General features: G+C 57.8%; 1 protein-coding gene across 1 annotated transcript in view; it reads left to right on the plus strand.

Moving 5' to 3' along the window:
* The first annotated feature begins 2,030 nt into the window (after nucleotides 1-2,030).
* Nucleotides 2,031-22,466, plus strand: part of ZFHX3 (zinc finger homeobox 3) — a 77,455-nt gene continuing 57,019 nt past the window's right edge. Inside the window, exon 1 of the mRNA XM_087940355.1 lies at nucleotides 2,031-2,644. The gene's annotated coding sequence lies outside the window, so the exon portion shown is untranslated. The remainder of the gene's footprint in view (nucleotides 2,645-22,466) is intronic.

Consider the following 22,466-nt stretch of genomic DNA (forward strand, 5'->3'; position numbering starts at 1 on the left):
GAGCATAGGGTGATGTGCTGGCTCAGGCCCCAGCAGGATGAAAACCTTCCAGGCAATAGGGCAGATTGTTTCCTTTCTTAAGGCAGAGAGAGAACTTGCTGAAATGGCCATCGGTCAATCTAAGGCAGCTCCTTCCTTCCATTTTCTTCCCTTCCCTCCCTCCCTCCCTGATGGAGATGGTTAAGGCAGAGCCGTTCAGTCAGGTCTTCCTTGCTGCTGCTGCTGCTGCAGATTCCTCCCCACCTCCCTCTGAACCCCGTCCTTCGTTCCCAAGGCCTTCCAGGTAGCCAAGGTGCACTGGAGGAAGCCACCCTCGCCAGGGCTCCTGCAGAATCGTTTCTTCTGGCACCCAGAGGGGCCTCTGCTTAGATGGATGGAGGAAGCATGGATGGTTGGGGTTTGGGGGGCAGCCCACCCCCCCCGCTTCTCCCAAGAGGCTTGCAAGCAGGGGGCAAAGAGATCCTTCAAAGTCCCCTCCCCCCCTTCCTGCCTGTGCCATTCCTTGTCTTCACCTGTTCTGGGGTAGATTAAAATACACCCCCCCACCCGCCTGGTAGCCTTTGAGGAGGGGAGGGATGCATGGAGAGCCAGTGGCTCCCTTGAGTTTCTTTCTCCCAGTGTGTTCAGAGTGGATCTGCTACCCCTTCATTTCGTATAAAATTTGGATGAGGTGCAATTCAGCAGAACTAAAATGCATTTTATTAAGCAGTAATTTGATAATTCTAAGAATGAGTGACTGTGCCTCAGCCCGTATTTCAGCTTTAGATAGAAGGCTGAACTCGGCTTGTGGTGTTGATTTAAAAATTAACCAAAACATTCTTAGGATCAGTGATTATATTTATTAGAATAAAATGAAGTTGACACCAATACACTAATCTAAGGCAGTTGCTCTGAATCAGCAGGAGCTGAACACCAGAGTCCCAGTCGGCACGGTTGCTGAGAACTAAGTTGCAAGTCATTTATACTGGTAAATTATTAAAACAACAACAACAACGTTAATTAAATAGAGTCGGTTGGCCACAATGCCACCACAAGTGCTTTGCATGGAATTTGGAAAAGAAATGTAGTCCTTAGTAGGAAGTTAAAAGGCACGGACCCCCCCCGCCGAGGGGCTGCGCTGGGCAGGCGGGTCGCGCCCCTCCGGCTCTTCCAGGCGGCGGCGGCGGCTGCCTCTTAAGCGCGTCCTCCTCCGCCGAGCACCGTCCCCATCCCGGAGGCCCATCGCTGCGAGAGCCCCGGCGTGCCGGGCGCGCCCTCCCCCTCCGACCCCAACAGGCAGAGGAAGCCACGTACCCGGAGCCGCTTCTCGCGGGGAAGCGTCGTCGAAGCAACCGGGCCAAGGACGCGGCCGCCCGCGAGCTCTTCAGTGCCGGCCGAGCGCGCCGCTCCGCCTCCAGGCCGGGCAGCGCGAGCTTCAGGCCACTCCGGCCCGCCGTCCCCGCTCCTTTCGGCCGGGGCCGCTGGCGATCCGTCTCGCTGCCCGCGGCTCGGCTCTTCGGGCGTCTCGCCAGCCCCTGGCGGCTCAAGCGCTTCCCGACTGCAGCGCGCCCGGGCTGGGCGCGGCCAGCTCTGGGTCCTTCGGCCAGGCGGGCGGGGGCTCCGATCGCAGAGCCTCCCCCGCCCGCAACGCCTCCCGGTCCCCAGCCGACCTCCGGCGGGCCTTCCCGCCGCTCCCCGGCCAAGTCCGAGCGGCGCCGCGTCGCAGGGGACCTGAGCCCGGCCTTCCGGAAGGAGCCGCCGCCGCCGCCGGGCCGGCTGCCTTGCCCGCGCCGAGGACGCCCGGCGGAAGCCATCCCAGGCCGTGACGTTGCCGCTGGGAGCCGGAGCCGGATCGGGGCCGCGTCCGAGCGAGCCTCTTCCCGCCGAGCCCCAACTTCCCCGGCAACTTCCCCATCCGGCTCCAGCCGCGGCGGCCAGAGAAGGGGTGGAATGGCCGGGGCGAGGCGGGAGTGCGCCCCCGCCTGCCCGCCCCCCGCCCGCCGGCCGCTCCGCCCGCGCCCTCGCCTCCCTCCCTCCCTCCCCGCCCGCCGCCTGGGCTGAATCTTATTGATCCAGAAGGTGGCTAATTAGCCCTTCCCGTCGTGCCTGGGTAATGAGGCACATGCGCACTGCACTAATCAGCCATTTTTTGCAGGAAACTAATTAGCAGAATAAAGATCCAAAGAGTTTTTTTCCTCCCCAATCAGCAGATCTGAACGCGGCGCTTCCTGCTCCGGCCGCCCCGCCGTCCGGCTCCCGCCCGCCCGGGCCCCCGCCCGCCTCGCTCCGGGGCGCCGCCGCTCCCGGCGACGATGCTGCTGCTGCTGCTGCTGCTGCTGGGCAGCGGCGGCGGCGGCGGCGGCGGCGGCGGGGGAAGCAGCGGGCCCGGCGGCGCAAGTGGGAAGCGGCTCCCGCCCGGCTCCGGCCGCCGCGCCTGCTCCGCGCCTCTGCTCCGCCTCGTCTCGCCGCCGCCGCCGCCGCCGCCGCCTGTCCGGGCTGCAGCTCGGAGCCCGCCGCGCCCGTATCCTTCATGGGATCCGTCGCCCCCGCCCCCGCCCGGGATTAGCCGTCTCGCCGGAGCTATCGCAGCAGGAGGGGCCGAGGAGGAAGAAGAGGAGGACGGACGAAGGAGGAGGGAAGACGCTGCCGCTGCCGCCGCCGCCGCGTAAGTGGCAACTTCGTTGCGCCCCGCCCGGGCTGCTTTGCATGGGGTGGCCCGGCCCCTTCTCGCCGGATCGGGGCCGCTGCTCCCCTCCCCCCGGCGGCGGAAACTTTGGGCGCCTCTCGCCGCGGGCAGGTGCTGCGGGCGGCCCAGGCCAGGCCGGTCGACCGGCGGGCGCGGAGGGCAGTTCGGAGCGGGAGCGCCTCGGGGCCCAACGATCGCGGCCGCATTGATCGGCCCATCTCCATAATCGATCTGGCAGCCGCGGAAGCCGCCGGGCCGCGGCTGCTCTCGGTCGGCGGCCTCCTTGTGCGCGGGCCCGGCGCGAGCCGCCTCTCCCCGCCCGCGGGGGCTCCCGCTTCGGAGCCCCGGCCCTCCGCAAGGCCACCAGAGAGCCCGGCGGGAGCCGCCCCCAGCCCGTCGCGTGGGGCCGACTTGGCCGTTTCGGGCCGCTCTCCGGCTGAGGCCAGATGGGCCCGGGCTAAGCGCGGCTCCCGCTCGGCCGGCCGACTGCGGCTCCCCGGACCGGAAGGTCCCGCCTGCGCTGGAGCGGCCGCGGTTTGTCCCCAGCCGCGCCGGTCCCGCATCGCTCCGGAAACCGCGAAGTTCAGCCGCGCCGCTTCCCGGCGGCGGCGGCCCAAAGTTCGCCCGGAAGGAAGCCTCCCCGTCTCCCTGGCCCGGGCTCCAGCGGGTTTCGGGCGGCCGCCGCGGCGGGCACCTCTGGCCAGCCTCGCCGATCGCTGCGAGCCACCTCTTTTCCGCCGGCCGTTCCGCGCCCGAGCTGCGGTTGGAGTTACTCCACAAGAGGCTGCCGGGCTGCTGGTGGCTAAGCCTTGCCGGGCAGGAGAGTAATTGCCAGTCTCCGCAGCCGCCGCAGAGGCCTCGGGCGAGCAGCCTTGTCGCGGTCCGAGCTGCTCGGGGCCGCTCCGCCACGAACAGCGGACGGCTCAGCCAGACTTCGGCCGGGAGGACTCTCGTGCGAAGGCGGCTTCGGGACCCCAACGTTTAGCCGCATGCAAAAGCTCCGTTCCGGCCGTGGGGCGCCCGCCTGCCTTGCGCCGAGGCAGACTCGGGGCCGGGATCTTCGGCGACCGCTGGCCGGAGGCTTCGCCTTCTGGAGAGGCCTCACCCGCCTGCCCGTCCCCGGGTCGGCTCTCGTCAAGGCGGTGTCGGGATTGTTTGCGCTGGGCCAGCGTAGGCCGAGGGATTTCTGCGGCCGCGGGGCTCGAGCAGGCCTTGCGGGCGCCGCCTCCTTCCACTCAGGCCGCCGGCGGGGAGCGAGGCCTGCCAAAGACCGGAGGGGCTTCCGCGTCAGGGGGCGTTAATGTCCCTTTGATGCCCCGCGCCTGGCCTTGTTTTCCGTGTCCCCTTCCCCCCTTTCTCTGGAAACTTCTGGGGACGCTTCAGTGCGGTCAATGCCGATCCCAGGGCGGCCCCCGGGCTCCTGCAGCGAACAGAGGGGTGCTGCCCTCCCGCTGCCCCACCAGCCTGACTCCCCGTTTCTAACCGATTCCCCCCCCCTCCGCCTGTACCCTTTTCTCCCTTGAGAAGATCCCGGCCCCGAGTCTGCCTCGGCGCAAGGCCAGCTGTCTTCCCTTGCCCAGCAGCCTCCTGCCTCAGCCCTGGCGCAGGGGAGGGAAGGAGAGGCAGCAGCCCCTGCTGGGGATGGGCTTGGGGAAGGGCCTGGGGTGGCCGAAGCCAGAGAAGGCCGGGGAGCCTGGAGAGCCCAGACCTTGTCTGGCCTCTTTCTCCCTGCCTCTCCCCCTCCCCCTCCCGCAGGTGCCATTCTGAGGAGTGGGGGGGGCGGCTGTGGAATGGGAAGCCCTGGATCAGGCCGGGCCCTTGCCCGATCCTGCCTTGCCTTTTCCTTCAGGGAATGTCTAGAGCCAGAACAGGCTGCCTCTTGGCTTGGCTTGGGGGAGTGGACGGCACCAGGAACCAGGAAGCCTCTGTGTCCTTGGATGTGTGGCAGATCAACCTTGATTATCGCAGATCTTGCTAATTAACAGAACCACTTAATTGGACACCTCAAATCCCATCATTTTATCAGCTCGTGCAGCGGGGGACTGGCTCCCCTAATTCGGGGCGGGGATGAACAGGGAAGAAAGACTGAATTCATGGTCCAGGGTGTCGTTTTGACCCATGGAAAAATGCAGCATCGGATGCCTGGATGAGGCAAGACCTTGTTTGGTTTCTACCTTTTGAAGTGTTCTTTTTAATTTTACCATAACAGCCTTCTTTATTATGCTGCATTTTTTTTCTTCCAAAGAAAAGAAAAAGAGTCACTACTACTTCAGCCTAAGGTTTCAAAAACTCATTTTGTCCCTTCCCTTGAAGTATCCCATCTACCTCCCAGTTTTCCGCATCAGAATGAGAAACGGTGCAGCTGAAGCACTTGTGAGTCATGGACTCACGGCTGGCTGACTGCAGTTGTGGTCCATATTCAGGGAAGGCTGGGCCCTAAATAGCTTTGGGGGACACTAGATGCGGTTTCAGGAAAGACCCAAAAACAAAGGGCCCAGGTGGAACGATCTACCAGCACTTGGTGGTTTGGCAGCGTTAAAATGAACCAGCGCGTTTACGGTGGTGGGAGAAGGATGTTAGTTGGCTGAGACGCCTTGTGATTATGGGTGTGTGGAGACACCCAGCCGGTGTTGCCAAGAGAGTAGTCCGTGCTTGGGGGGACGCGATCCCGGTTAAGGAAGGACAGAGATGAGAGGGCCTCTTGTATTGCAGCACGGCACAGCAGAGGAAGGGAAGGCAGGGCTGTGCCTGTTCTGGCCCTGAAGAGAGACCTCAGCCGAGGAGGTGGACGGGCACCGGTTCCTTTCAAGTCCCCCCAGGGCAGATGTCTCCACAGCAACCAGGAATGAAAAGGAGGAGGGCAACGGGAGCTTCTCGGGGAATGTGGCCATGGGCCGGTGCATCCGTGGCCCTTTAATCAGATTTTTTGCCCTGCTGGGCTGTTTCAGGAGGGAGAGGGCAGGTATGGCCAGGCCGGGCAGCTGCCAAATCGTAGCCCGGGGGGGGGGGGATTTGGGAGATTGTACTGGGGACCAAAGCGGCTCTTCAGCTGGTTTCATAATTCGTTGTTGTAACTGCTGAATTTCAAGTTGCTTTTTCATGATGGTGGCCAAATAAAAAACATTCTCTGTGCTTGTCTAGCGGAGCAGCTTGGTTAGAATCCGTATCATCTTTAATTAGGTGGGGTCGTCGTCTTCTTTCAGGAGCCTTTTCGAGTTGCTACAGGTGTTGAGGGTGTTCGGTGGATGGTGTTGCTAAAGGGGCTGTTTTCCCCATTTCAGATGGGAGCTTTCCCTCTGAGCATTTTCCAGGCCAGCCAAGGGGAACCTTCCTCAACTGATCCCATTGTGCGGGGGGCGGGTGGGGGGGGAGACAGCCCTCCCCTGTCGCACTCCCGCTGTGTGAGAAGGCCTCAAAGCGTTGAATGAGTTTGTGAGCCGGGGTGGCAATGGAGCCATTGTTTTTGTGATTTGCTGGGCTGCATCTCCCTTTTCTTCGGGAAGGGAAGGGAATGTCTTTGCAGGGCTCCCTTGATTGGGTCTCTGCAGCAGAGCCTGTGAGGCAGGTTGATGGGGGGCGACCGGCCCAAAGCCTTCGGGCTCCCGTGGCCCAGCACAGGGTTGGAATGGGACATTTACTGGTTCTGGCCCAAGCCCAGGAGCCTCCCCCCGACCCCAGGCTTTCACGCTGCAGCCCTTCTGGAGCTGTGGCTCAGCCAGGGCCTAAAGCAGCCCTTGCAACTCCCCCAAGGCCACACCATGGCGTAAGGCTGGTGTATTGCCCAGGCGCCTTGACCGGGAATAGACCAGGCTGCGGACGGGACTTCGGGGCGATGCTCTGCCTGGGCCAAGAGGCTCTCTGGAAGAGCGAGGAGTGGCGTGGAGGGAAGAGGCCACCAGCTTGCCTGAAGAAAGAGCCTTAGCCTTTCCCGGGAATTCCGTGTGAGAGGAGAAGGGGGAGTGTGACTCCCTCAAAGGATTGTTGACATTCCTGGCGGGCTTCTGGGCTGGGCTGGGCTGGGCTGGGCTGATGCCCCCTGGCAGGGGCTGCCTTGTGGCAGGTGCCTGAAGAGGACCCGTCCTCATCGCCTGCGGGCCCCGCTGATGCCTGGCAGAACTGTAATGGCTGGACAAGTGCAGTGAAAGCACTTTGGGTACCATGAGGTGCTCAAGAGCTGCCAGTCAACCTTTGGGCTTGCTAAGGTCCGATGGGATTTTCTCACCCATCTCCCTCCCCCCCGCCCCCCAACAAATGCTGGCAAACTAGGTGTTCTAAGGAGGGAGAGCTTAAGGCTACAACAGCACCACCCCAAAGAAGCCCCCTCCACCTGAGCAGCCACCCTGCCAGGCTCTCCTCAACTGCAGTGAGCCTGGCTCTGTCACAGGTCTTCCTTCAGGCCACCCCATGCCTTTAGAGGTGTCGCTGGGGCTGTTGGGGAGCATCTGGAGCACCTTTCGTAGGACAGACTTCCTTTATCGTACTGAACGGCTCACATAAAGCCATGTGGCGAGCGCCTCTCTTCAGCAGGCAGGGTCAGAGGTTCCCTTAGTCAAGCTGCACTCAGAAACTCCCAGGAATCTCCACCATTGCGCTCACCTGCTTTGGAGGTGTTCACAAATTCGCAGGCAGCAACAACTCGGATTAAGGAGCAAGGCTGGAGATTTTCTGCTGGGCATGGGGAACGCATGCAGGAGAGCAGCGGTTCCCCCCAGGGGCCAGTCCCTGCTTAGGGCCCAGCAGCCTCAGCCCGGGGCCCTTTCCAGCTGCGAGTAGCATTGCGTATTCCTGCCTTGCCTGTAGATGCTCTGAAGGGCAACAGGACTATTTAGTTTGACTTAAGGCTATTTGGTGATGGAGATCTATGAAGTTCTTGGTGCTCTTTGAACTTGGAGACATTTCATTACCCAGCTGAGCAACGTCCTCCATGCTGCTAATGTTCCCTAGTCAGCAGGCAAGCATCTCTGCTCAGAGAATAACAGCAGATCAACCCTGAGTTACAGAGATTCTTTTCTGTTGGGGCTTCCATCTTGTTTCTGAGCAAAGCGGGATGGTTTTGACCTCGTAGCTCCAAAAAGTTCCTTTTCTGCATTACCTTCAGTTGCACGGACTATTTGCCCCCATGGCCTGTCGCCTACCTGGGACCCGGGTGCCCTGGAAAAGGTCTTCACCGAAGGTCTCTGTCATGCTCCCAGAGGCCTTCCCAGCGCTGATCACCGCGTGGCTTTGGGAAATGACGCGCTCTGAAGCAGGCACGGCTCGGTGCCAGTGAGCTTGGCAGGACCACTCAGGCACCTGGCCAAGGGTGCTCCTTGCTTGGATTGCTTGCTGCAGGGCCTGTGGGGCGGGCCCGGGGGCTGCTTCGTCCTGCAGGCACTCGCCTCGGCTGCTGCGTTTTGAATATCTTTTCTGAAGCTTGGCTTGCCCCTGGCACGCCGCCATGACTTGCATAACCATGATTTATTGAATAAAGCACAAGGGCTTGACTTTGTAGAGCAGGCTAACCCATAAACTGTGGGCTTGCACAGTGTTGGATGGAGGGATTTAGCAATGGCCCTTCTGGCTTGGAGGGAGACCCGAGTGTTGCCTGCCTGAGAGATGAGGGACGGGGCGAGCTCCTCGGGGAGCCTAGCGCTGCTGCTGCTGCTGCTGCTGCTGCTGCTGGTGGATCTCGTGGGGGCTTCAGTCGCTTCCGAAGGTGGGACACTGAAGAAGCCAAGGTGGTGGCGTGGCCACACTAGGAAGCCTGCGTGGAGAGAGGACAGCTGCCTGGAGATTGGATTTTGCTGCTGGGGGCTGTTTTGGGGTGGGGGAATGGCAACACCAGGAAGATAAACGGGGGGTTCTGAGAAGACTTGGTAGTTAACCCTTGGTTCCTCCTTGGGAGGAGGGGGGGGTCCCTAGGGAGCAGAAGCTGAGCTGGGGTGGGGCAGGGCCTTACCTGGCCCTATGATCCACGTCCTGCCCAGAGGTGCAGGGCTCCCAGGCATTAGAAGAACTAGGGAGAGGGAACTGCTTCCGTGGGGGCCCTTTCCTTCCCACGAGTCCCTGGCCAGTATAAATGGGCTCCTTACAGCACAGACCTGGGAGGCTCAGGCAGGAGACGACCCTATGCCCCTCCAGTCTCTTCCGAAAGACCTCCCGTCTTGGAGCACCCACCACTTCTGCAGGGAAGCTGCTCCGCTGGTGAATTGTTCTCACGGCCAAGAAATTCCTCCTCAGTTCCAGCTTGGATCTCTCCTTCCTTTGGGCCTTCAGGGACTTTGGGGAGTCGCCTCCCTGGGACAAGAGTTTGAGGCCAGGAAAGGCAGAGAGTTTTTGGGTCTCACAGTAAAGCTGCACGCAGACAAGTAGTCCTGAACTTACAACCAGCCATTTAATAACCGTTCAAAGTTACAGCAGACTCAAAAGAGAAGTTACATATGGTCTGTCCTTGAAGTTGCAACTGCCACATCACCCCCAAGATCTTGTGATTGCATTTTGGTAGCCACTTGCATTTACAAGCTGGGTTGCAGCACCCCATGTTCACATGGCCACATTTTGTAACTTAATGCTTAATGCCAGTCGTAAAATGGTCATAAAATTGACCGGTCACGTGATGACTTACAACTGCAATGAATTACAACTGAACTTCTGGGCTCTATAAGTTGAGGACTACCTGCACACCTTCCCATTAGCTGAAGTAGTTGTTCAGATTTTTATGCTGCTAACGGAAGGGTGGAAGTAAGACTGCTGGTGGCTGAGTACCAAGACTTTGACTAAGCAGGGATTTCTGGACTCTAAAGGATGAAGGTGTACCTCCTTCACTCACCATCCCTCATGCCTTCGTCAGCCCCAGTTGGATTACTGCAGTGCATTCTACACAGGGCTGCCCTTGAAGATCATCTAGTTCTGAACCTGTCCGCCTACATGAGCTGCACCAGTCCACAGGTGCTTTCTGGAGGCAATTTAAGGTGCTGTTTTTCATTTTTAAAGCACTGCGTGGCATAGGACAAAGATTTGTGGGATCCCCCCTCCCTGCCCCATTAGGTCAGAAAGGGTAGGCACTCCCAAGTTGACTCCCTTAAACGTTGTCCTCTGAGGTGCCCCTTCTTTCCATCTCCCTTTTGAGCTTCCTCCCACCTGAGGTTTGGAAAAACCTGCCCTCCAGGCTCTTCTCCCAAGCGTTCGGCTGGGAGGGTAACCATGGGGTTGGCCTGGCACCTGGCGGGAACGGTGGTCTTGCCCTCATGCTGGTGTTTACAGGTGCATGAGAGCTGCCTAGAATCAGTACGTGAAATAGGTAACAATATAAATTCTTTAAATAAATAAAAAAAATCTGGGTACTGAGATCCAGAGTGCAGTACCAGGGAAACCAAGCTCTCTTGAAATGATGATTAATTAACGGTCTGATTAAAACATGGCTGTGGCTGAAGAGATGCAAGGAGCCAGTTGGGGAGGGCAGAGCTCACGTTTGCTTCCCCCGCTCCGCTTTGGACTCTTGCCTTCCCTTTTTTCTCACTCAGGATAACAACCGTTAACTGACCTGCAGCATTGCTGGTGTCCAAAGTTTATTGCTGTTTCTGAGATTCCGAAAACCCAAGAGGTTTAGGGTATAGGACAGTGAGAGGAATGCTGCAGAGGGTTGGTGATGGTGACGGCTGAAGGACGCTGGGTCGGCCACCGCCGGGTTGAGGATGGGGAAGGGGGTGCAGGCAGATGCTGGCCTTGCCGTCTGGAGGTGGAGCTGGGCCGTCCTCCTGGGGCTGAGGAGCTGTGACTCCCACTGTTACTTTCCAAATCTAGCTCTGCTCACTTGGCGTTGGTGATTTCTGAACGTATCTCCGTCTCTTCTAAAAGTGGACCTTCCGCTTGATGTAAAGTCCTAGGGTGGTTTATAAATGATCAGAAATGAAAATCTTCCCAAACAAAAGTGGACCCTCCATGTTCCATCATCAGAGCAAACAGGGCCTTATCATAACCATTCACCGTTGGCCACGAGGACACTTAGAGAAACGTGGAAAGCCTTTCCTGGCCACGGACCGGGGTGGGGGTGGGGGGGAGAGGCTGGTAGGCAAGCAGGCCTTTTTCCAAGGGGTGGCTGAGGGGCCTCCTTGCCGGTGCTGCTGCTGCTGCTGCTGCTGCTCGGCTGGCTGGAGGTGGTTCGGCTCAGATCTCTTCTCACTAGGAGCGCCTTGTGGCTGCCCCCCCCCCCTGCCCTTTTCAGAGTCTGTTTAACTATTTCTGGTGCTGCTGGATCTTTTTGTTTTGCCTGAGAATTTATTATTTTTATAATTGATTGGTTGGATAGTTGCTATTTATATTTTGTGAACCTGTAAATGACTAGGATTCTCCAGGATTCTCCGTTGGCTTTCAGTAGCCTCTTGGTTTATTCCCTGTCCAAATCTGCTCAGAAAAAACCCAGTCAGTTTAGTTTCTTTGTTCCCTGTTCCTTTGCCTGTTTTGAGCAGATTTTACCTGCTCATACAAATAAAATTTGCCTTTGTGCACAGTCAGTCGACCAGCAAGGGGTGTCCTTGGATGCTGGTGAGATGGGCAACGGGAGACATTTGTGCAAGCCAGGAGCTCCTTATTTCCTACTGGCTGCTCCAATGACATTTGGGAACCACGGGACTGGTCTCTTTCAAGACAGTTGCCATTTCAGGAACGTTGGCACAGAACATGCAAACTTAACCCAGTCTTTGAAGCAGGTGGAGTCATTGCAGGATAAGGGAGAAAGTGCAGTATTTGAGAATGAGGCCTTTGCTCTTAGACAGGCCCAAATGGAGAGATTGGCCAGTCCAGTTGAAGGAACTGGACCGAAGAGGTTCCATGTTTTCCCTTGCAGGTACCTTTGGTGCCTTTCAGAACCAAGTCAGCCTCATGATTTTTGGCTGGGGGATTTTCTGGGGGAAGAGATCCTGGATTTGTGAATGGTGTGGAGGGTTGGTCTGGGCCTTCTGAGGGACTTGCCCAGGAGCCCCACCAAGCAGGGAACCAGCGTGTTCAGGGCCTGATTCCAAAATGAATAAAAGGTGTTAGTGCTTAAGATAAATAAAGAGTAGCTGCAGCGATGCAGCTTATTAAGAATATCTCTGACTTGACCCAGAAATGCGCTTGGTGCATGGACAAGTATGGCAGCCGCTCCGAGCTGCTTTTTCTTGCCCGTCTCCTGCATGAATGGCCGGAGGATTAGCTGGCGTGTTTCTGCACCCTTTTCCTTGCCCCCTTGACGCGGACCGTAAGGCCCTATGGCTGTTGCCCTGGAAAGCATGGGGCCCTCAGAAGACGGCTCGACTCGGCCACTCTCCCCATTCTCATCAGGGGACATGTCTGCCAGGCACGCCATGGTGGAGAAACTCCCCTGGGCGTATGGAATTCGTGCCCGGTCTTGCCTGTCCTGTTTCAGTGGAGTAGCCTGGCTAGTTTGCTCCACTGAGGCGGGTGGGCGGAAGGCAGGCGCTGGGGCTCAGCTGGCTCTTCTAGTAAGTTTGTCTTGGGCTCCCCTCTGCTTGGCCCGCCTGTGATTGCTGTTTGCATGGGGTGGGGGGCTCTCCTCTGCCTGGGGAAATTGGCAGGCTGCCCCCTTTCAATGACCCTTCCTGAAGCTGCTGTCCAGGGTGGATTTGCATATGTTAATTGCTTGCCTTGTCCTAGCTTGTTAGCTGTGATATGTGGCTGCATTTGTATGCAAATAGTAGCAACTTGCTGCTGAGTTAATTAGTGCTTTTCACTTTATTTCCTGCAGCCTGAAGAAAGGCTGGCTTCTCTTTCTCCAGCTGGCTCCCCCCCCCCCCCAGCGCATTGGCTGCAGTTGCTGGGAGTGGAAATGGCTAAGGAGGGTCCCCGGCCATCTTGTTCAGCAGGGGAAGAAGGTCAGAGGGCCGCTTTCAAGTGACCACTCAGCCAGAGCTGTGGGAGAAATGGTGGGGGGGGGGGGCAGGAAGGGTGACTTCCTCAGCTGCATTGTCCTTCTTGTGGGCAAGACCGGTGGGGAGGACCCAGGATCCAGATCCTCCCCTACCTTGGGGGGTGGCTGTCTTCTGGCTGGGGATTTCCCTGCTGCCCTGGTTGTCTTGGGTCACCTTCACTGTTGTGTGCTTGGCCTTCCCGGCCGGTGCTGCTCTTTGGAGGGGAAATGCCTTGTTGCGTCCCCAGGGAGGATCCCTCTGCCTGGGAACAATCGACCGACCCCCAGCCGGCTTTGGTCATCAGTGGCGGAGGGGGAAGCCAGGGCCTGGAGCGGGGGCTTGGATGGCCGAGTGGAGGGCTGGCCCACTTCCCAGACAAGCCCTCACCCGGGAGCTGTGACCCCAGTAAAGGCGGAAAGAAGCCTGGTCTGCTGTACGTTGAGATGCCTCAACTGACCGGCCGGTGGCTGGATCCTTGCAGACCCGGGGTCTTCTTCCTGCCTCCTCCAGGGGCTGTGAGGGGGCTCACTGGTCAAGTGACAGGGATGTTTGAGATGTTTCAAGGAGAAGCACAGCTGTGGGCTCCTTCCAGATAAAGAGGGCCTCGCCGTTTCTTTTAATCGGATGCATTTTGCTTGGTTTTTTCTGAAAAGTAACATCAGAACTATTTCTGAAAATCCGTTTCTTTATTTTTGTAGCTAGGATGTAAGAGGAATTTGCTCTTGGAAAATCTGGTTTATTCTTCCTTGTCCTATCGAGAATAATAGTTCTTAAATACAGGAGAATCGGTTTTTGTTGAGTGGCCAGAAACCTCAGAGGACTTGGCCAGGCCGGCTGGGCCTGCTCTTCAGTAGCAGGGTCAAAGTGGGGGGCTTTCCAACCCTCGTCACAGTCACTGTGGGGATCTCGTATGGTTTGCAGGTGGGGGGTCAACCGAAGAAGGCCCATTTTTGCCTGAATTCTGGCTCCAGCCTTCTGCTCTTTCACAGTCAGGCCCTTTGTTTACCTGTGTCTTTCTGTGAAGGGAAGGCCGGGCTGCGACTGGGGGGAGGAGGGGGAGCTCCCCCCATGGGTGCCTCAGTGAGTGGAAGGGCTCCCGGCCTCCCTGCCAGCAGGCCAGGAAGGGGTCCCTGCTTCAGAGGCCCTGCCTCCACTTTGCCCTCTCTTGCTCAGAGTGTGGCTGGCCAGCCAGGGGTTGCCAGGGCCTCCTGGGGAAGGCCCCCCTGCCCCCACCTCTGGTTGTCTTTCTTGTCTGGCAGCCGAGGGGACCAGGCAGAGCTGGAAGTGCAGAGCTGCCTTGCTGCATTCCTCGGCTGCTGGGCTGGCTGGCTGGCTGGCTCCACTCCAGGGGGAGGGAAGCTGGCTACCTGGCGGGTGTGTGTGTGTGCTTGCGTGCGTGCCTGCCTGGGGCTCTGCTTCTCTGTTGGGAAGGCCAGTGGGCAGGAGCAGGACTCAGGAGGCTCGTGGGGCTGCCTAGGGAGGCCCTCCTCCTCCTCCTCCTGCTGAACCGTCCCTCGGCCAGGCCGGGAAAGCCTTCCTCCCCCGGGCCCTTTCCTGAACCCCGCAGGCTGCCTCTTGCTTTCAGACTCCCTTGGCCACGCTGGCTTGGATGTAGGAGGAGCGGCTCCTGCCTCCCAGGCCCCCGCCCACAGGGCCTGCAGGCAGGGCTCAGCCTGGGCCTCTCCCCCACCTGCCGCCTTCCTCAGGCATCCTGAGCCGCGGGTGGGTTTTCTGGCTGCAGCCACTGAAGAGTTTCCCGGAGCGGCTCTCTTCCACCCTCAAGAATGGAAGCATTTGCTTTGGGCAGCTGCCGTCCTTTTCGGAGGCTCTTTATCTGTCTCCCCTGTCTCTGGGGGCTTACTGAATTTGCCCCCCCCCCAGTGGTTCCTGGTCTGCTGACTTTCACCCTTGCAAGTGTGAGGAGGGGGTTTCTGGCAGAATGGGAAGAGCCCCCACGGCTCCAGATCCCTTCTGGGACAAGGGGGCTGCAGCTGCAGGGGCCATCCATCCATCCATCCATCCATCCATCGGGTGAAAAGTTCAAATCTGCATTTCAAAGGAGGCAGGAGGCCATGGGTGGCTGGGCTGGAGGGGGTCAAATTCTTGGCGCTGCTGGCGCTGCCCCTTTGGTTCAGGTTGTGGGGGGGGGACCGGATAGCCCTGTGCACGTTCTGGACGGAGCCACTGGACCGAGACAAGTGCCAGGTTGGGGGCTGCGGACCTTCTTGGGAAGCCTTGAGATGGGAGAGCTGTGGGAGCCGGACTCCTGCGTTCTTCTCCAGCAGTGAGCTCCTGCGGCTTGGTCTCCTCTGGCCCGCCAGATGAATGGATGCGGCTGTCGCCAGCTCACCCTTGGGCTGTGGGTGGCTGGTGGGAATCCAGACTTCGGTCCCCATGGCCAGGAGGACAAGGGGAGACCCTGGTGACTCAGCCCTTGGGCCCAAAGCCGGAAGGCAGCTAGTTTTCCCCAGCCTGGAGCCTCCAGGAGCAACCTTGAAGTGAGGTGGGTTTCTTCTCCCCCCCCCCACCCGCCCACTTCTGCTACCAAAACAGCAGCCCCTTCCCACCCAGGGCTCCAAGGCTGCTTGTGGGTGTCATGATTTGGGTGGCTGCAACAACACTGGGATCCACTCAAGGGATTCCTGAGATCTACCCAGCTCCATTGTTCCCAACTTTGCCCTTAGTAATTTAGAGCCAGGGTCGTCTTCTGCAAGAACCAGAGCAACCCCAGACCCATCTCCCCTCTTGAGGGGTCTAGAAAGGCAGCAGCCTTCCCCCCCCCCCGCATGTCTGAATCCTGGCAAAGGTCAGAGTTCACTCCTTGACCTAGTGGGCGTGGCTGTCTGTCCTGGCTGCTACCTCAGCAGAAACATTTGGCCAGCACAGCTGCCCCCTTCGGTTGATCCTCAACCCCTTCAGGAAGAGCATCGAAAGCACCTGGTCACCTGTGGCTGCTAGTTGGCTTCTCCTGGTTGGGGGATCGGGGGGCTGGTGAGCTTCTTCAAGTGTGGATGGGTTTGGAAGGGTGCGTTGTTTGCACTGCAGTGGTCATCTTGGCTTCTGAAATGCTGACTTGGCGATGACTTTCAGAAGAAATTTAGTGTTCGTGTGGGAAGATTAACCTGTTGGAGCAGGAAGTGGTGGCTTCAGACAGGTGACCTCTATTTAGCCCCTTGGTCAGTCTGTAGGGTGAGCCCTTGATCACGGCTGCCCCTTCCTCCCAGCTACACTTTCTGGGGGTGGCCCTCACGGTGCCAGGCAGGAGTGGGGAGGGGACTGGCAGCAGGTGGGGAGCCGGCTCTGTGGCCCAACATCTGGTGGCAGCATCTGGATGCCGATGCCCATCAATCAGGGAGGGAGAGCCAAGGGAGGAAGCTGTTGACCAAGTAGCTTTGGAAAGTACTTGAGATTTGCCACATTGGACGTGGTGCTGTTAGAATCGGAGGTGGTGGGGAGAAGTTTTCCTATGACAGAAGTTGGGAGAAGATGTTTGATCTTGGCCTTCTCCTCCTGCTGGCTGACTCTGGTGACGGCTGCTGGAGGGCAGAGTGAGCGGATTCCTTGGCAAAGGTTGGCCTTGGGCCTTTGGTTTGGGTCTGCCTTGTCTCATCCGACTGCAAAGCAGACAAGAAAGGGCTTTTTCCTGGAAGGGCAGGAGCTAGCAGGGCTGCTTCTCCCTTCCTGGAGCTGTAGAGGTGGCTCTCTTTGTGTTTCCTGGGTGCTGCTGCGGGATGACGGCCATTTCCCCTAACTTGGCCTGGTGCTTCTGGGCTCCGGGTACCTGCCGTCTCCCTCCTGGAGCTGCATTCCTTCGTGGGACCCTTCAGTCCGAGGAGGAGGAGGAGGAGCCCTTATCCTGAATTGGTGAAGCCATCTATCTCGCCTAGTGGATCCTTCGTTGTCTGGCCATTGGTTGGAATAGGCATGGCTTCCCTGTGCGGACAGCAAGTGTGTCTCCGTGATGGAAGGGTTCAACTGCTCTCCAGGCCGCGCCCCACCCCACCCCCCACCCCCAGGATGGCAGCTGGTACATTTACCAGCAAAGAGTTTGGGTCTGGCAGTGGGCTGCCCATTTCCTCCCAGCCTTTTTCTTCAAACAAGATCTTCTAGCCTCTAGATTTCTGATAAATTGATAAGAGGAATTGTGGGAGTCAATAGAGTTGTAGACATTTTGCCAATATAACCCTAGTGCTATTGATCTGCCAGTAAATTAAAGTCTTACTTAGAAGCTGCCGATATTTCTAATCGCCTGCCTCACCAATTACAACCTCCCAGTTACCTGGCAAAGACCGGAGGCGAGAGCCTCTCCGCGCAGGCCCTCGAAGGAAGGGGGTGGCCCTGCCTCTCCCCCAAGGGAGCCTTTTAGAACAGCCCTCCTGCTCCTGGGAAGAGTTTTGCCCAGGATCTCCAGGGAGCCCTGGCTCTGGGTGCAGGTCAACAAGGCCCTGGGCCTCCTGGGGGTGAGCATGCTCAGCGGGGGCAGAATGCCCCATTGAGTGTCGTCGTCCCGTCCCCCACCCCCGGATTGCCATTCTCAGCTGCCCATCTTTGCTCCAGCCCTGCCCTGGCAGCAGAGGGGAGGGGGCCCTCCCCAGTCCAGTTTTGGCACTGCTTCTTTTCAGGTGCTTGGGGGGCTCGGCAGGGGTTCACCATGGCGAAGGTCCCAGCAACGGCTTTGTTGGCTGAAGGCTGTTCCCCAAGTGAGGTGCAGCAGTGGCTCCAACTCCAACCCCATCAGTGGCAGCAGAAAGACACCCCCCCCCGCCGCTTCCCCCAGGCCTCTTCTGGGGCCCAAGAGAGAGGCAGCCGTGGGGTCTTGGGGGGTGGGGGAGCCTGGCAGGGCTCTCTGCACTGGGTGGGGGGGCAGCCGGGGGACCCGCGGGTGCAGCGGCCCTTTCATTTCCCCCCACTGAAGCAACAGCCACAACCAACAGGGGAGGCTGGCCTGGCCTTGTGAACTCCTGGCGAGCACAAAACGCAGAGAGCCAGCCAGACCCTTCCTGCTCCCATCCCTGGTATCGGGGCACGGTATCTGCTCCGGCTCTTCGGGGGGGTGGGGGGGTGGATAGTGGCCTGTGGGAAGGACAGACCGCTTTTGATGGCATGGCTTCTTTTGAAGTGGACCAGTGGTTTGGGGGGAGGAGGCAGAGCGATGCAGCACCGCCTGACCCTCAGAGCTGAGCTTTGCCCAGTGGGCAGCGGGGTGGCCTTTTGGCCCGTGGATGGAGAATCTCTTTGATGCAGCCATGAAGCCCATCCACCTCTCTGGCCTTGGGGCGCCCCACCCCCCAGCCAGCCTCCTGGGGCTCACCGTCCCTCCCAGTTCCAGCTGAGGCCCTGGGCCCTCCAGAACCCTTTCTTCCAAGCCCCCAAGAGGCCAGTAGCGTCCCTTTGGGGGTAGTGAGGCTTCAGTTCAGTGGCCCCCAGGTGAGGTCAGGGCTGATTGTTTGGCTCCTGGAAGGGAGGGATCGCCCGGGTTTGGGGCCGAGATCACGCAGAGCTTCCCTTTTGTGGGGAGGCACCGAGATTACAGGCCTTGTTGGTATCAATAAGCTGTATTGAGTCTGAGTGAGCCTCAGCCGTGTGGGGACAGCCTCTGCTGGCCCTCCTGCTTATTGAGAAGCCAATAGCAATTTCCTGGCTGACACTTGACGCCCTGCTCCTCCTCCTCCTCCTCCTCCAGGCCCAGGGCCTGCACGGCTGCAGTGCTGCCTCCCAGCCACAGCGGTTGGGCTCCTGGAGGCCAGCTGGGATGCCCCTTCCTGGGCTGTGGGGTGCAGTCTTCCCCCCAGGGGCTGCCACATCCCTAGGACTGGGCAGGTGTTTCTCTGGGCAGTCTGGGATGTGAACTAGCATCCTCCCCCCTTCCCCCCACATACATAACACCTGTGGCAGTTTTCTTCCTTGTTAGAAGAACAGGCATTGACTTTTCTTGGAAAACTGGAAATTTCCAATTCCCAAGGTGGTATTTTCAATGCTGCCTTTCCTGTTCTGGCATTCCCGGCTGAAAGGAAGCATATCCAAGGGTGTCACCAGAAGAGGCGAAGTGCAGCCTGGGGAAGTGGGAAGAAGCGCCCCCCCCCTTCTTCCTTTTGAATTTGAGAAGAACATTCAGCACAGGTTCATATTTGCAGCCCAATCTCTGCATGGGGAAGTCAGGAGAAGAAACTCATTTATATCCAAAGCAACCATAAGTCCCCCCAAATAATCTGCTGCTTTCTAGAGACTGTCTCGGACGCATCTGTGGGAGACCTTCCCAAGCCCAGGAAGGATTCCTGCCAGCCAAGTATCACCGGATGGAGAGCCCACCTCCCTCCCTAATCTGAAGCCACCTGGAGGACTCTCTCCTGCGCTCCACGCTGGTCCTGACATTGGTACCTATGTAGGGTGGACTTGCCCTTGCCGAAGTCTGCCCTGTGTCTGCAGGAATCTGCCCAGAGCAGTTGGTTAGGGAAATAAATGCCGGGTTGGTCTATGAATGGTCCTTTATGGAGCCTGGTCCTTTACAAATACTGTTTCATGTTTTTATATCCTAATTGTACACACACACACATCCACCCTGAATTTCTCTGTGAGGGATGGGAGACTTGTGTGGTGCAGGAACAGCCCTGGAGGCAAGTTGGTGTTCTCCCAGAGGGAGAACGGGGGACAGGCCTTTCCTGAGCTTTCTCCTGCTAGAAAGAGAGGTGCCGAGCTTGTAGCCATGGATTCCCTGGGCTTGGGGCTTTCTCAGTTGGGATGCAAAGATTTGGCTAGAAGAGGCGGCTGCTCTCGGCTGTATATGTGTAGGTCAAAAATCCGACCCACCTGGATAACCAGTACTGCTGAGTGTCCATTTCAATCATCCAGGCCATGGTTGTCCCAAAGGTGCTTTTCACAAAGGAAGTGGACTTTCGTGTTTCTCATCCAAGAAGTTTCTTCGGTCCAAGGAGAAAACTAGGAAAGTCCATCTGCCTTTTGAAAAGCACCTTTGGGACCATGCTGTTGAGGTTGATGGGTTGTTGCATGTGACATGCAGGGTTGCACACAGCTCTGGAAGCCCTGACCTCTGAGCGATGCTGGATTCACTTCCCCTGGCCAGATCTTCTGAGATATCCCAGGTGTCAAAATCTTTGGGTACTTTGAGAGGCATCACATTCCACAAAGACGGTGGGCCTCTTAAGTAGTGGCTTTGTACACGGTGGCTTTGGATAATTGCAGGTGGTCAGCCCAGGTATTTTTGAATGTTTGTCTTGTTCAGCCCGTCTCCCTGTCTAGATTCTGAGGCCTTGTTGCTGATGAATGAGGGTGAGCCTGCTTCCAGCCACGAATGAACCTCAAGGCTCCCACCCGCATCAAGGTCACTGCCATTTCTGGGCAATTCCACAAATAGCAGGAGAGGATGCCGGGAACTAAAATGAATCCAGTTCAGTCAGTGTCAAAATGCTAAAAGGTTTAAATGCCTAAAGTTTCTGGGAGGGACAAATTTTGTATGTGCTAGAAGGAAATCCAAGTTTAGCTTGGGCTCATTTAGGGGTTGACCAACAATTCACGAAAGTGAAGCTGGCGGGACGTTCCAAATGGACTCTCGATTCCCACCTCAGAAGGAGCTTCCGGGCATCCTCCTCTGAAGTGCCATGGTTGTCATCTCCTGTTAGGTTCAGCTGCTCAGTCCTCCTGTGTAGGTTGGTGGGAGGTTTGGTGTCCCCTCTTTGAAAGAGAACAACTCCCCCTTGCCCAAAGTGTCCTACTGCAGACACTCCAGTGGCCACTTTAACGTTCTCTGCCGGGGAAACGTCCTCCAGGGTTTCTTCCAGGGGCCTCCGGAGCTGCCCTCCCACCCTGACTGAAGGGTGGAGGATGATGCCCAGGGTCAGCTCCAGGCTGTTTTGGAAGCACTTCTTCCAACCGCCTTCCTTCCTTCCCTGCCTTCAGCCAAGGAATCTGGGGGCGAATGGCAGCTTTCATCCTAGGGGGAATTCTTTGTGGTCTCCTTGCATCGGAGCGGAGTTTGAGTGGGCACCTTTTCCATCTTCCTGTGTTATGTTCAAGAAGGAAGAGCCCATCTGCCCGCCAAGAGCGAGCCGTGTTGGGCAGAGCCTCTACCTGTTTTGGAGGTGAGGAGAATACAAGAGAGGCATTAAGGAGGAAGGACTGAACTTAAAATGCCAGCTGCTCTTAGGTCATGTCCTGACTAACTGGGGGAGGGGGGTCATCTTGCTCTGCAAGCCAAGTGGTGATGGGCAGCAGTGCAAGCGACTGGAGCTGGTCTGAACTGCCTGCTATCCCTGCAAGGCTGTGAAGGGGATAAAGGCAGGGCTGCCCCTCCAGAGGCTTCAGGTGAAAGGCCTTTTGGGGGGAAGCCTGGTGAGGGAAGACGGCCCCGGGGAGCAAGAGCAGGAAGCTGCTCTGGGGCTGCTGCAGGCTGCACGAACCGGGTTCCTTCCACCAGACTGGGAGAGCTGTGCTCTTCCTGACTTCTCCTTATCATCGCCTTCTCTCCACATCCTCCTCGGCCCTCGGAAGGCTCTGGCAGCAGCCTTGCTTTGAGCATTAGGTCCCCGCTAGACGTGGGCTTTCCCCTTGTCATGTTCCCTTCTGATGCCAGGCCAGGGCCGAAAGGAGCTAGGAGAAATACACTCTTCTGGGTTTCTTTCTTAGAGTGGCCATGGGAGGCTTCAAATAATTCCTTCTTTTGTAAGTTGTAAACAGTGCTGGTTCCAAAAATCAGATGGGAACCTATGAGGGGAAAAAAGTTCCTTCTAGAGATAAATCTTGGCTTCCCACGTTTACTTGAGTTCTCTGGGAGTCCGTCGGTGGCTGCGGGCCATGTTTCTTCTGTCCGTGAGAGATTAAACTCTCATGGTTGAGGTGGACAGCTAGTGTGGTCAGCTGCAGCTGTACTGGGCCGCAAAGTATCTTCAGCACCCCTATTGTTCTGCAGTTGCCAGCACCCTTGTAGTGCAGGGGGGCATGATTAGCTTTCATTTTTGGGGATGGGTCTCTGAATTCGGGCTCCCACTCGCTGCTCTGGTGGTTTTACAAAAGGGGGCGGGGGGCTCTGAATGCCTTCAGATTTTCCATTTTGTCAACTTCCTTTAATTAAGCGATTAGAAAGTGCTGGCGTCTTGCAAAAATGTTGCTGAGTGTATCCTTTTGAATGCCAGTAGATGCCTCGGCGTGTGCGAATGGGTCCCCAGCAGACCCTCGGGAGAATGTTTGCGCTCCTGGCCTGGCTTGGTTGGAAGCTGCAATTACTGCTGCGGTGCTGATTGCTCTGCGTAGCATTAGGTCCCTGTAGATGGAAAGTTTGCAGATTGCCAGCCCAGGTCAGCCCAGGGCCCTGCTTGGTGGCCCTCCCTGCTGAGATGACGTTAGCCAAGCAGGGCTGAATGGAGGCCACACCCAGCCACACACGGGTCTGAGCCCTTTCGGGTTCATCTCTTCGGACTCCTCAAGCAGCGCGTAAGGTCTGAACTGAGAGCAGGAGCGACGCCCCTCCTTTCTCTTTATCCTGTCCTTTCGCTGTCTCTCCTCTTGCTCTCAATTCATAGGAGTCAGGAATGGGCCGATGACTCCCGTTGGAAGCCTGGACCGATCGGTGGCAAAGGGGTTGGGGACTGGCCAAGAGCTGAGTTGCCATTCCCAGGGCAGGAGAGGGACAGGGCCGCGGTGGAGAGTTCTCCCAGGGAAAAGCTGGGCCTCTCTTCTGTTAAGGAGGGCTTGGTAGTTCTCATTTAGCAGCCGCCTCCTTGACTGACCATTTGCAGTTAGTTACAGCAGTGATGGAAAAAACGACTTGGTGACAATCTTCACTTTTACGACCTTTGCAGGTCTGTAAAATGAAGGAAGTAAAACCATAAGCATAGTTTGCTTAACAACCAAGTTGTGGTCAGTAAACAAGGATGAACTGTGCTCCATAAGCATATTGGAGC

The sequence above is a fragment of the Pseudonaja textilis genome, chromosome 11, assembly GCF_049901715.1.
Source record: "Pseudonaja textilis isolate UNSWEBS1 chromosome 11, rPseTex1.2, whole genome shotgun sequence".
Lineage (NCBI taxonomy): Eukaryota > Metazoa > Chordata > Lepidosauria > Squamata > Elapidae > Pseudonaja > Pseudonaja textilis.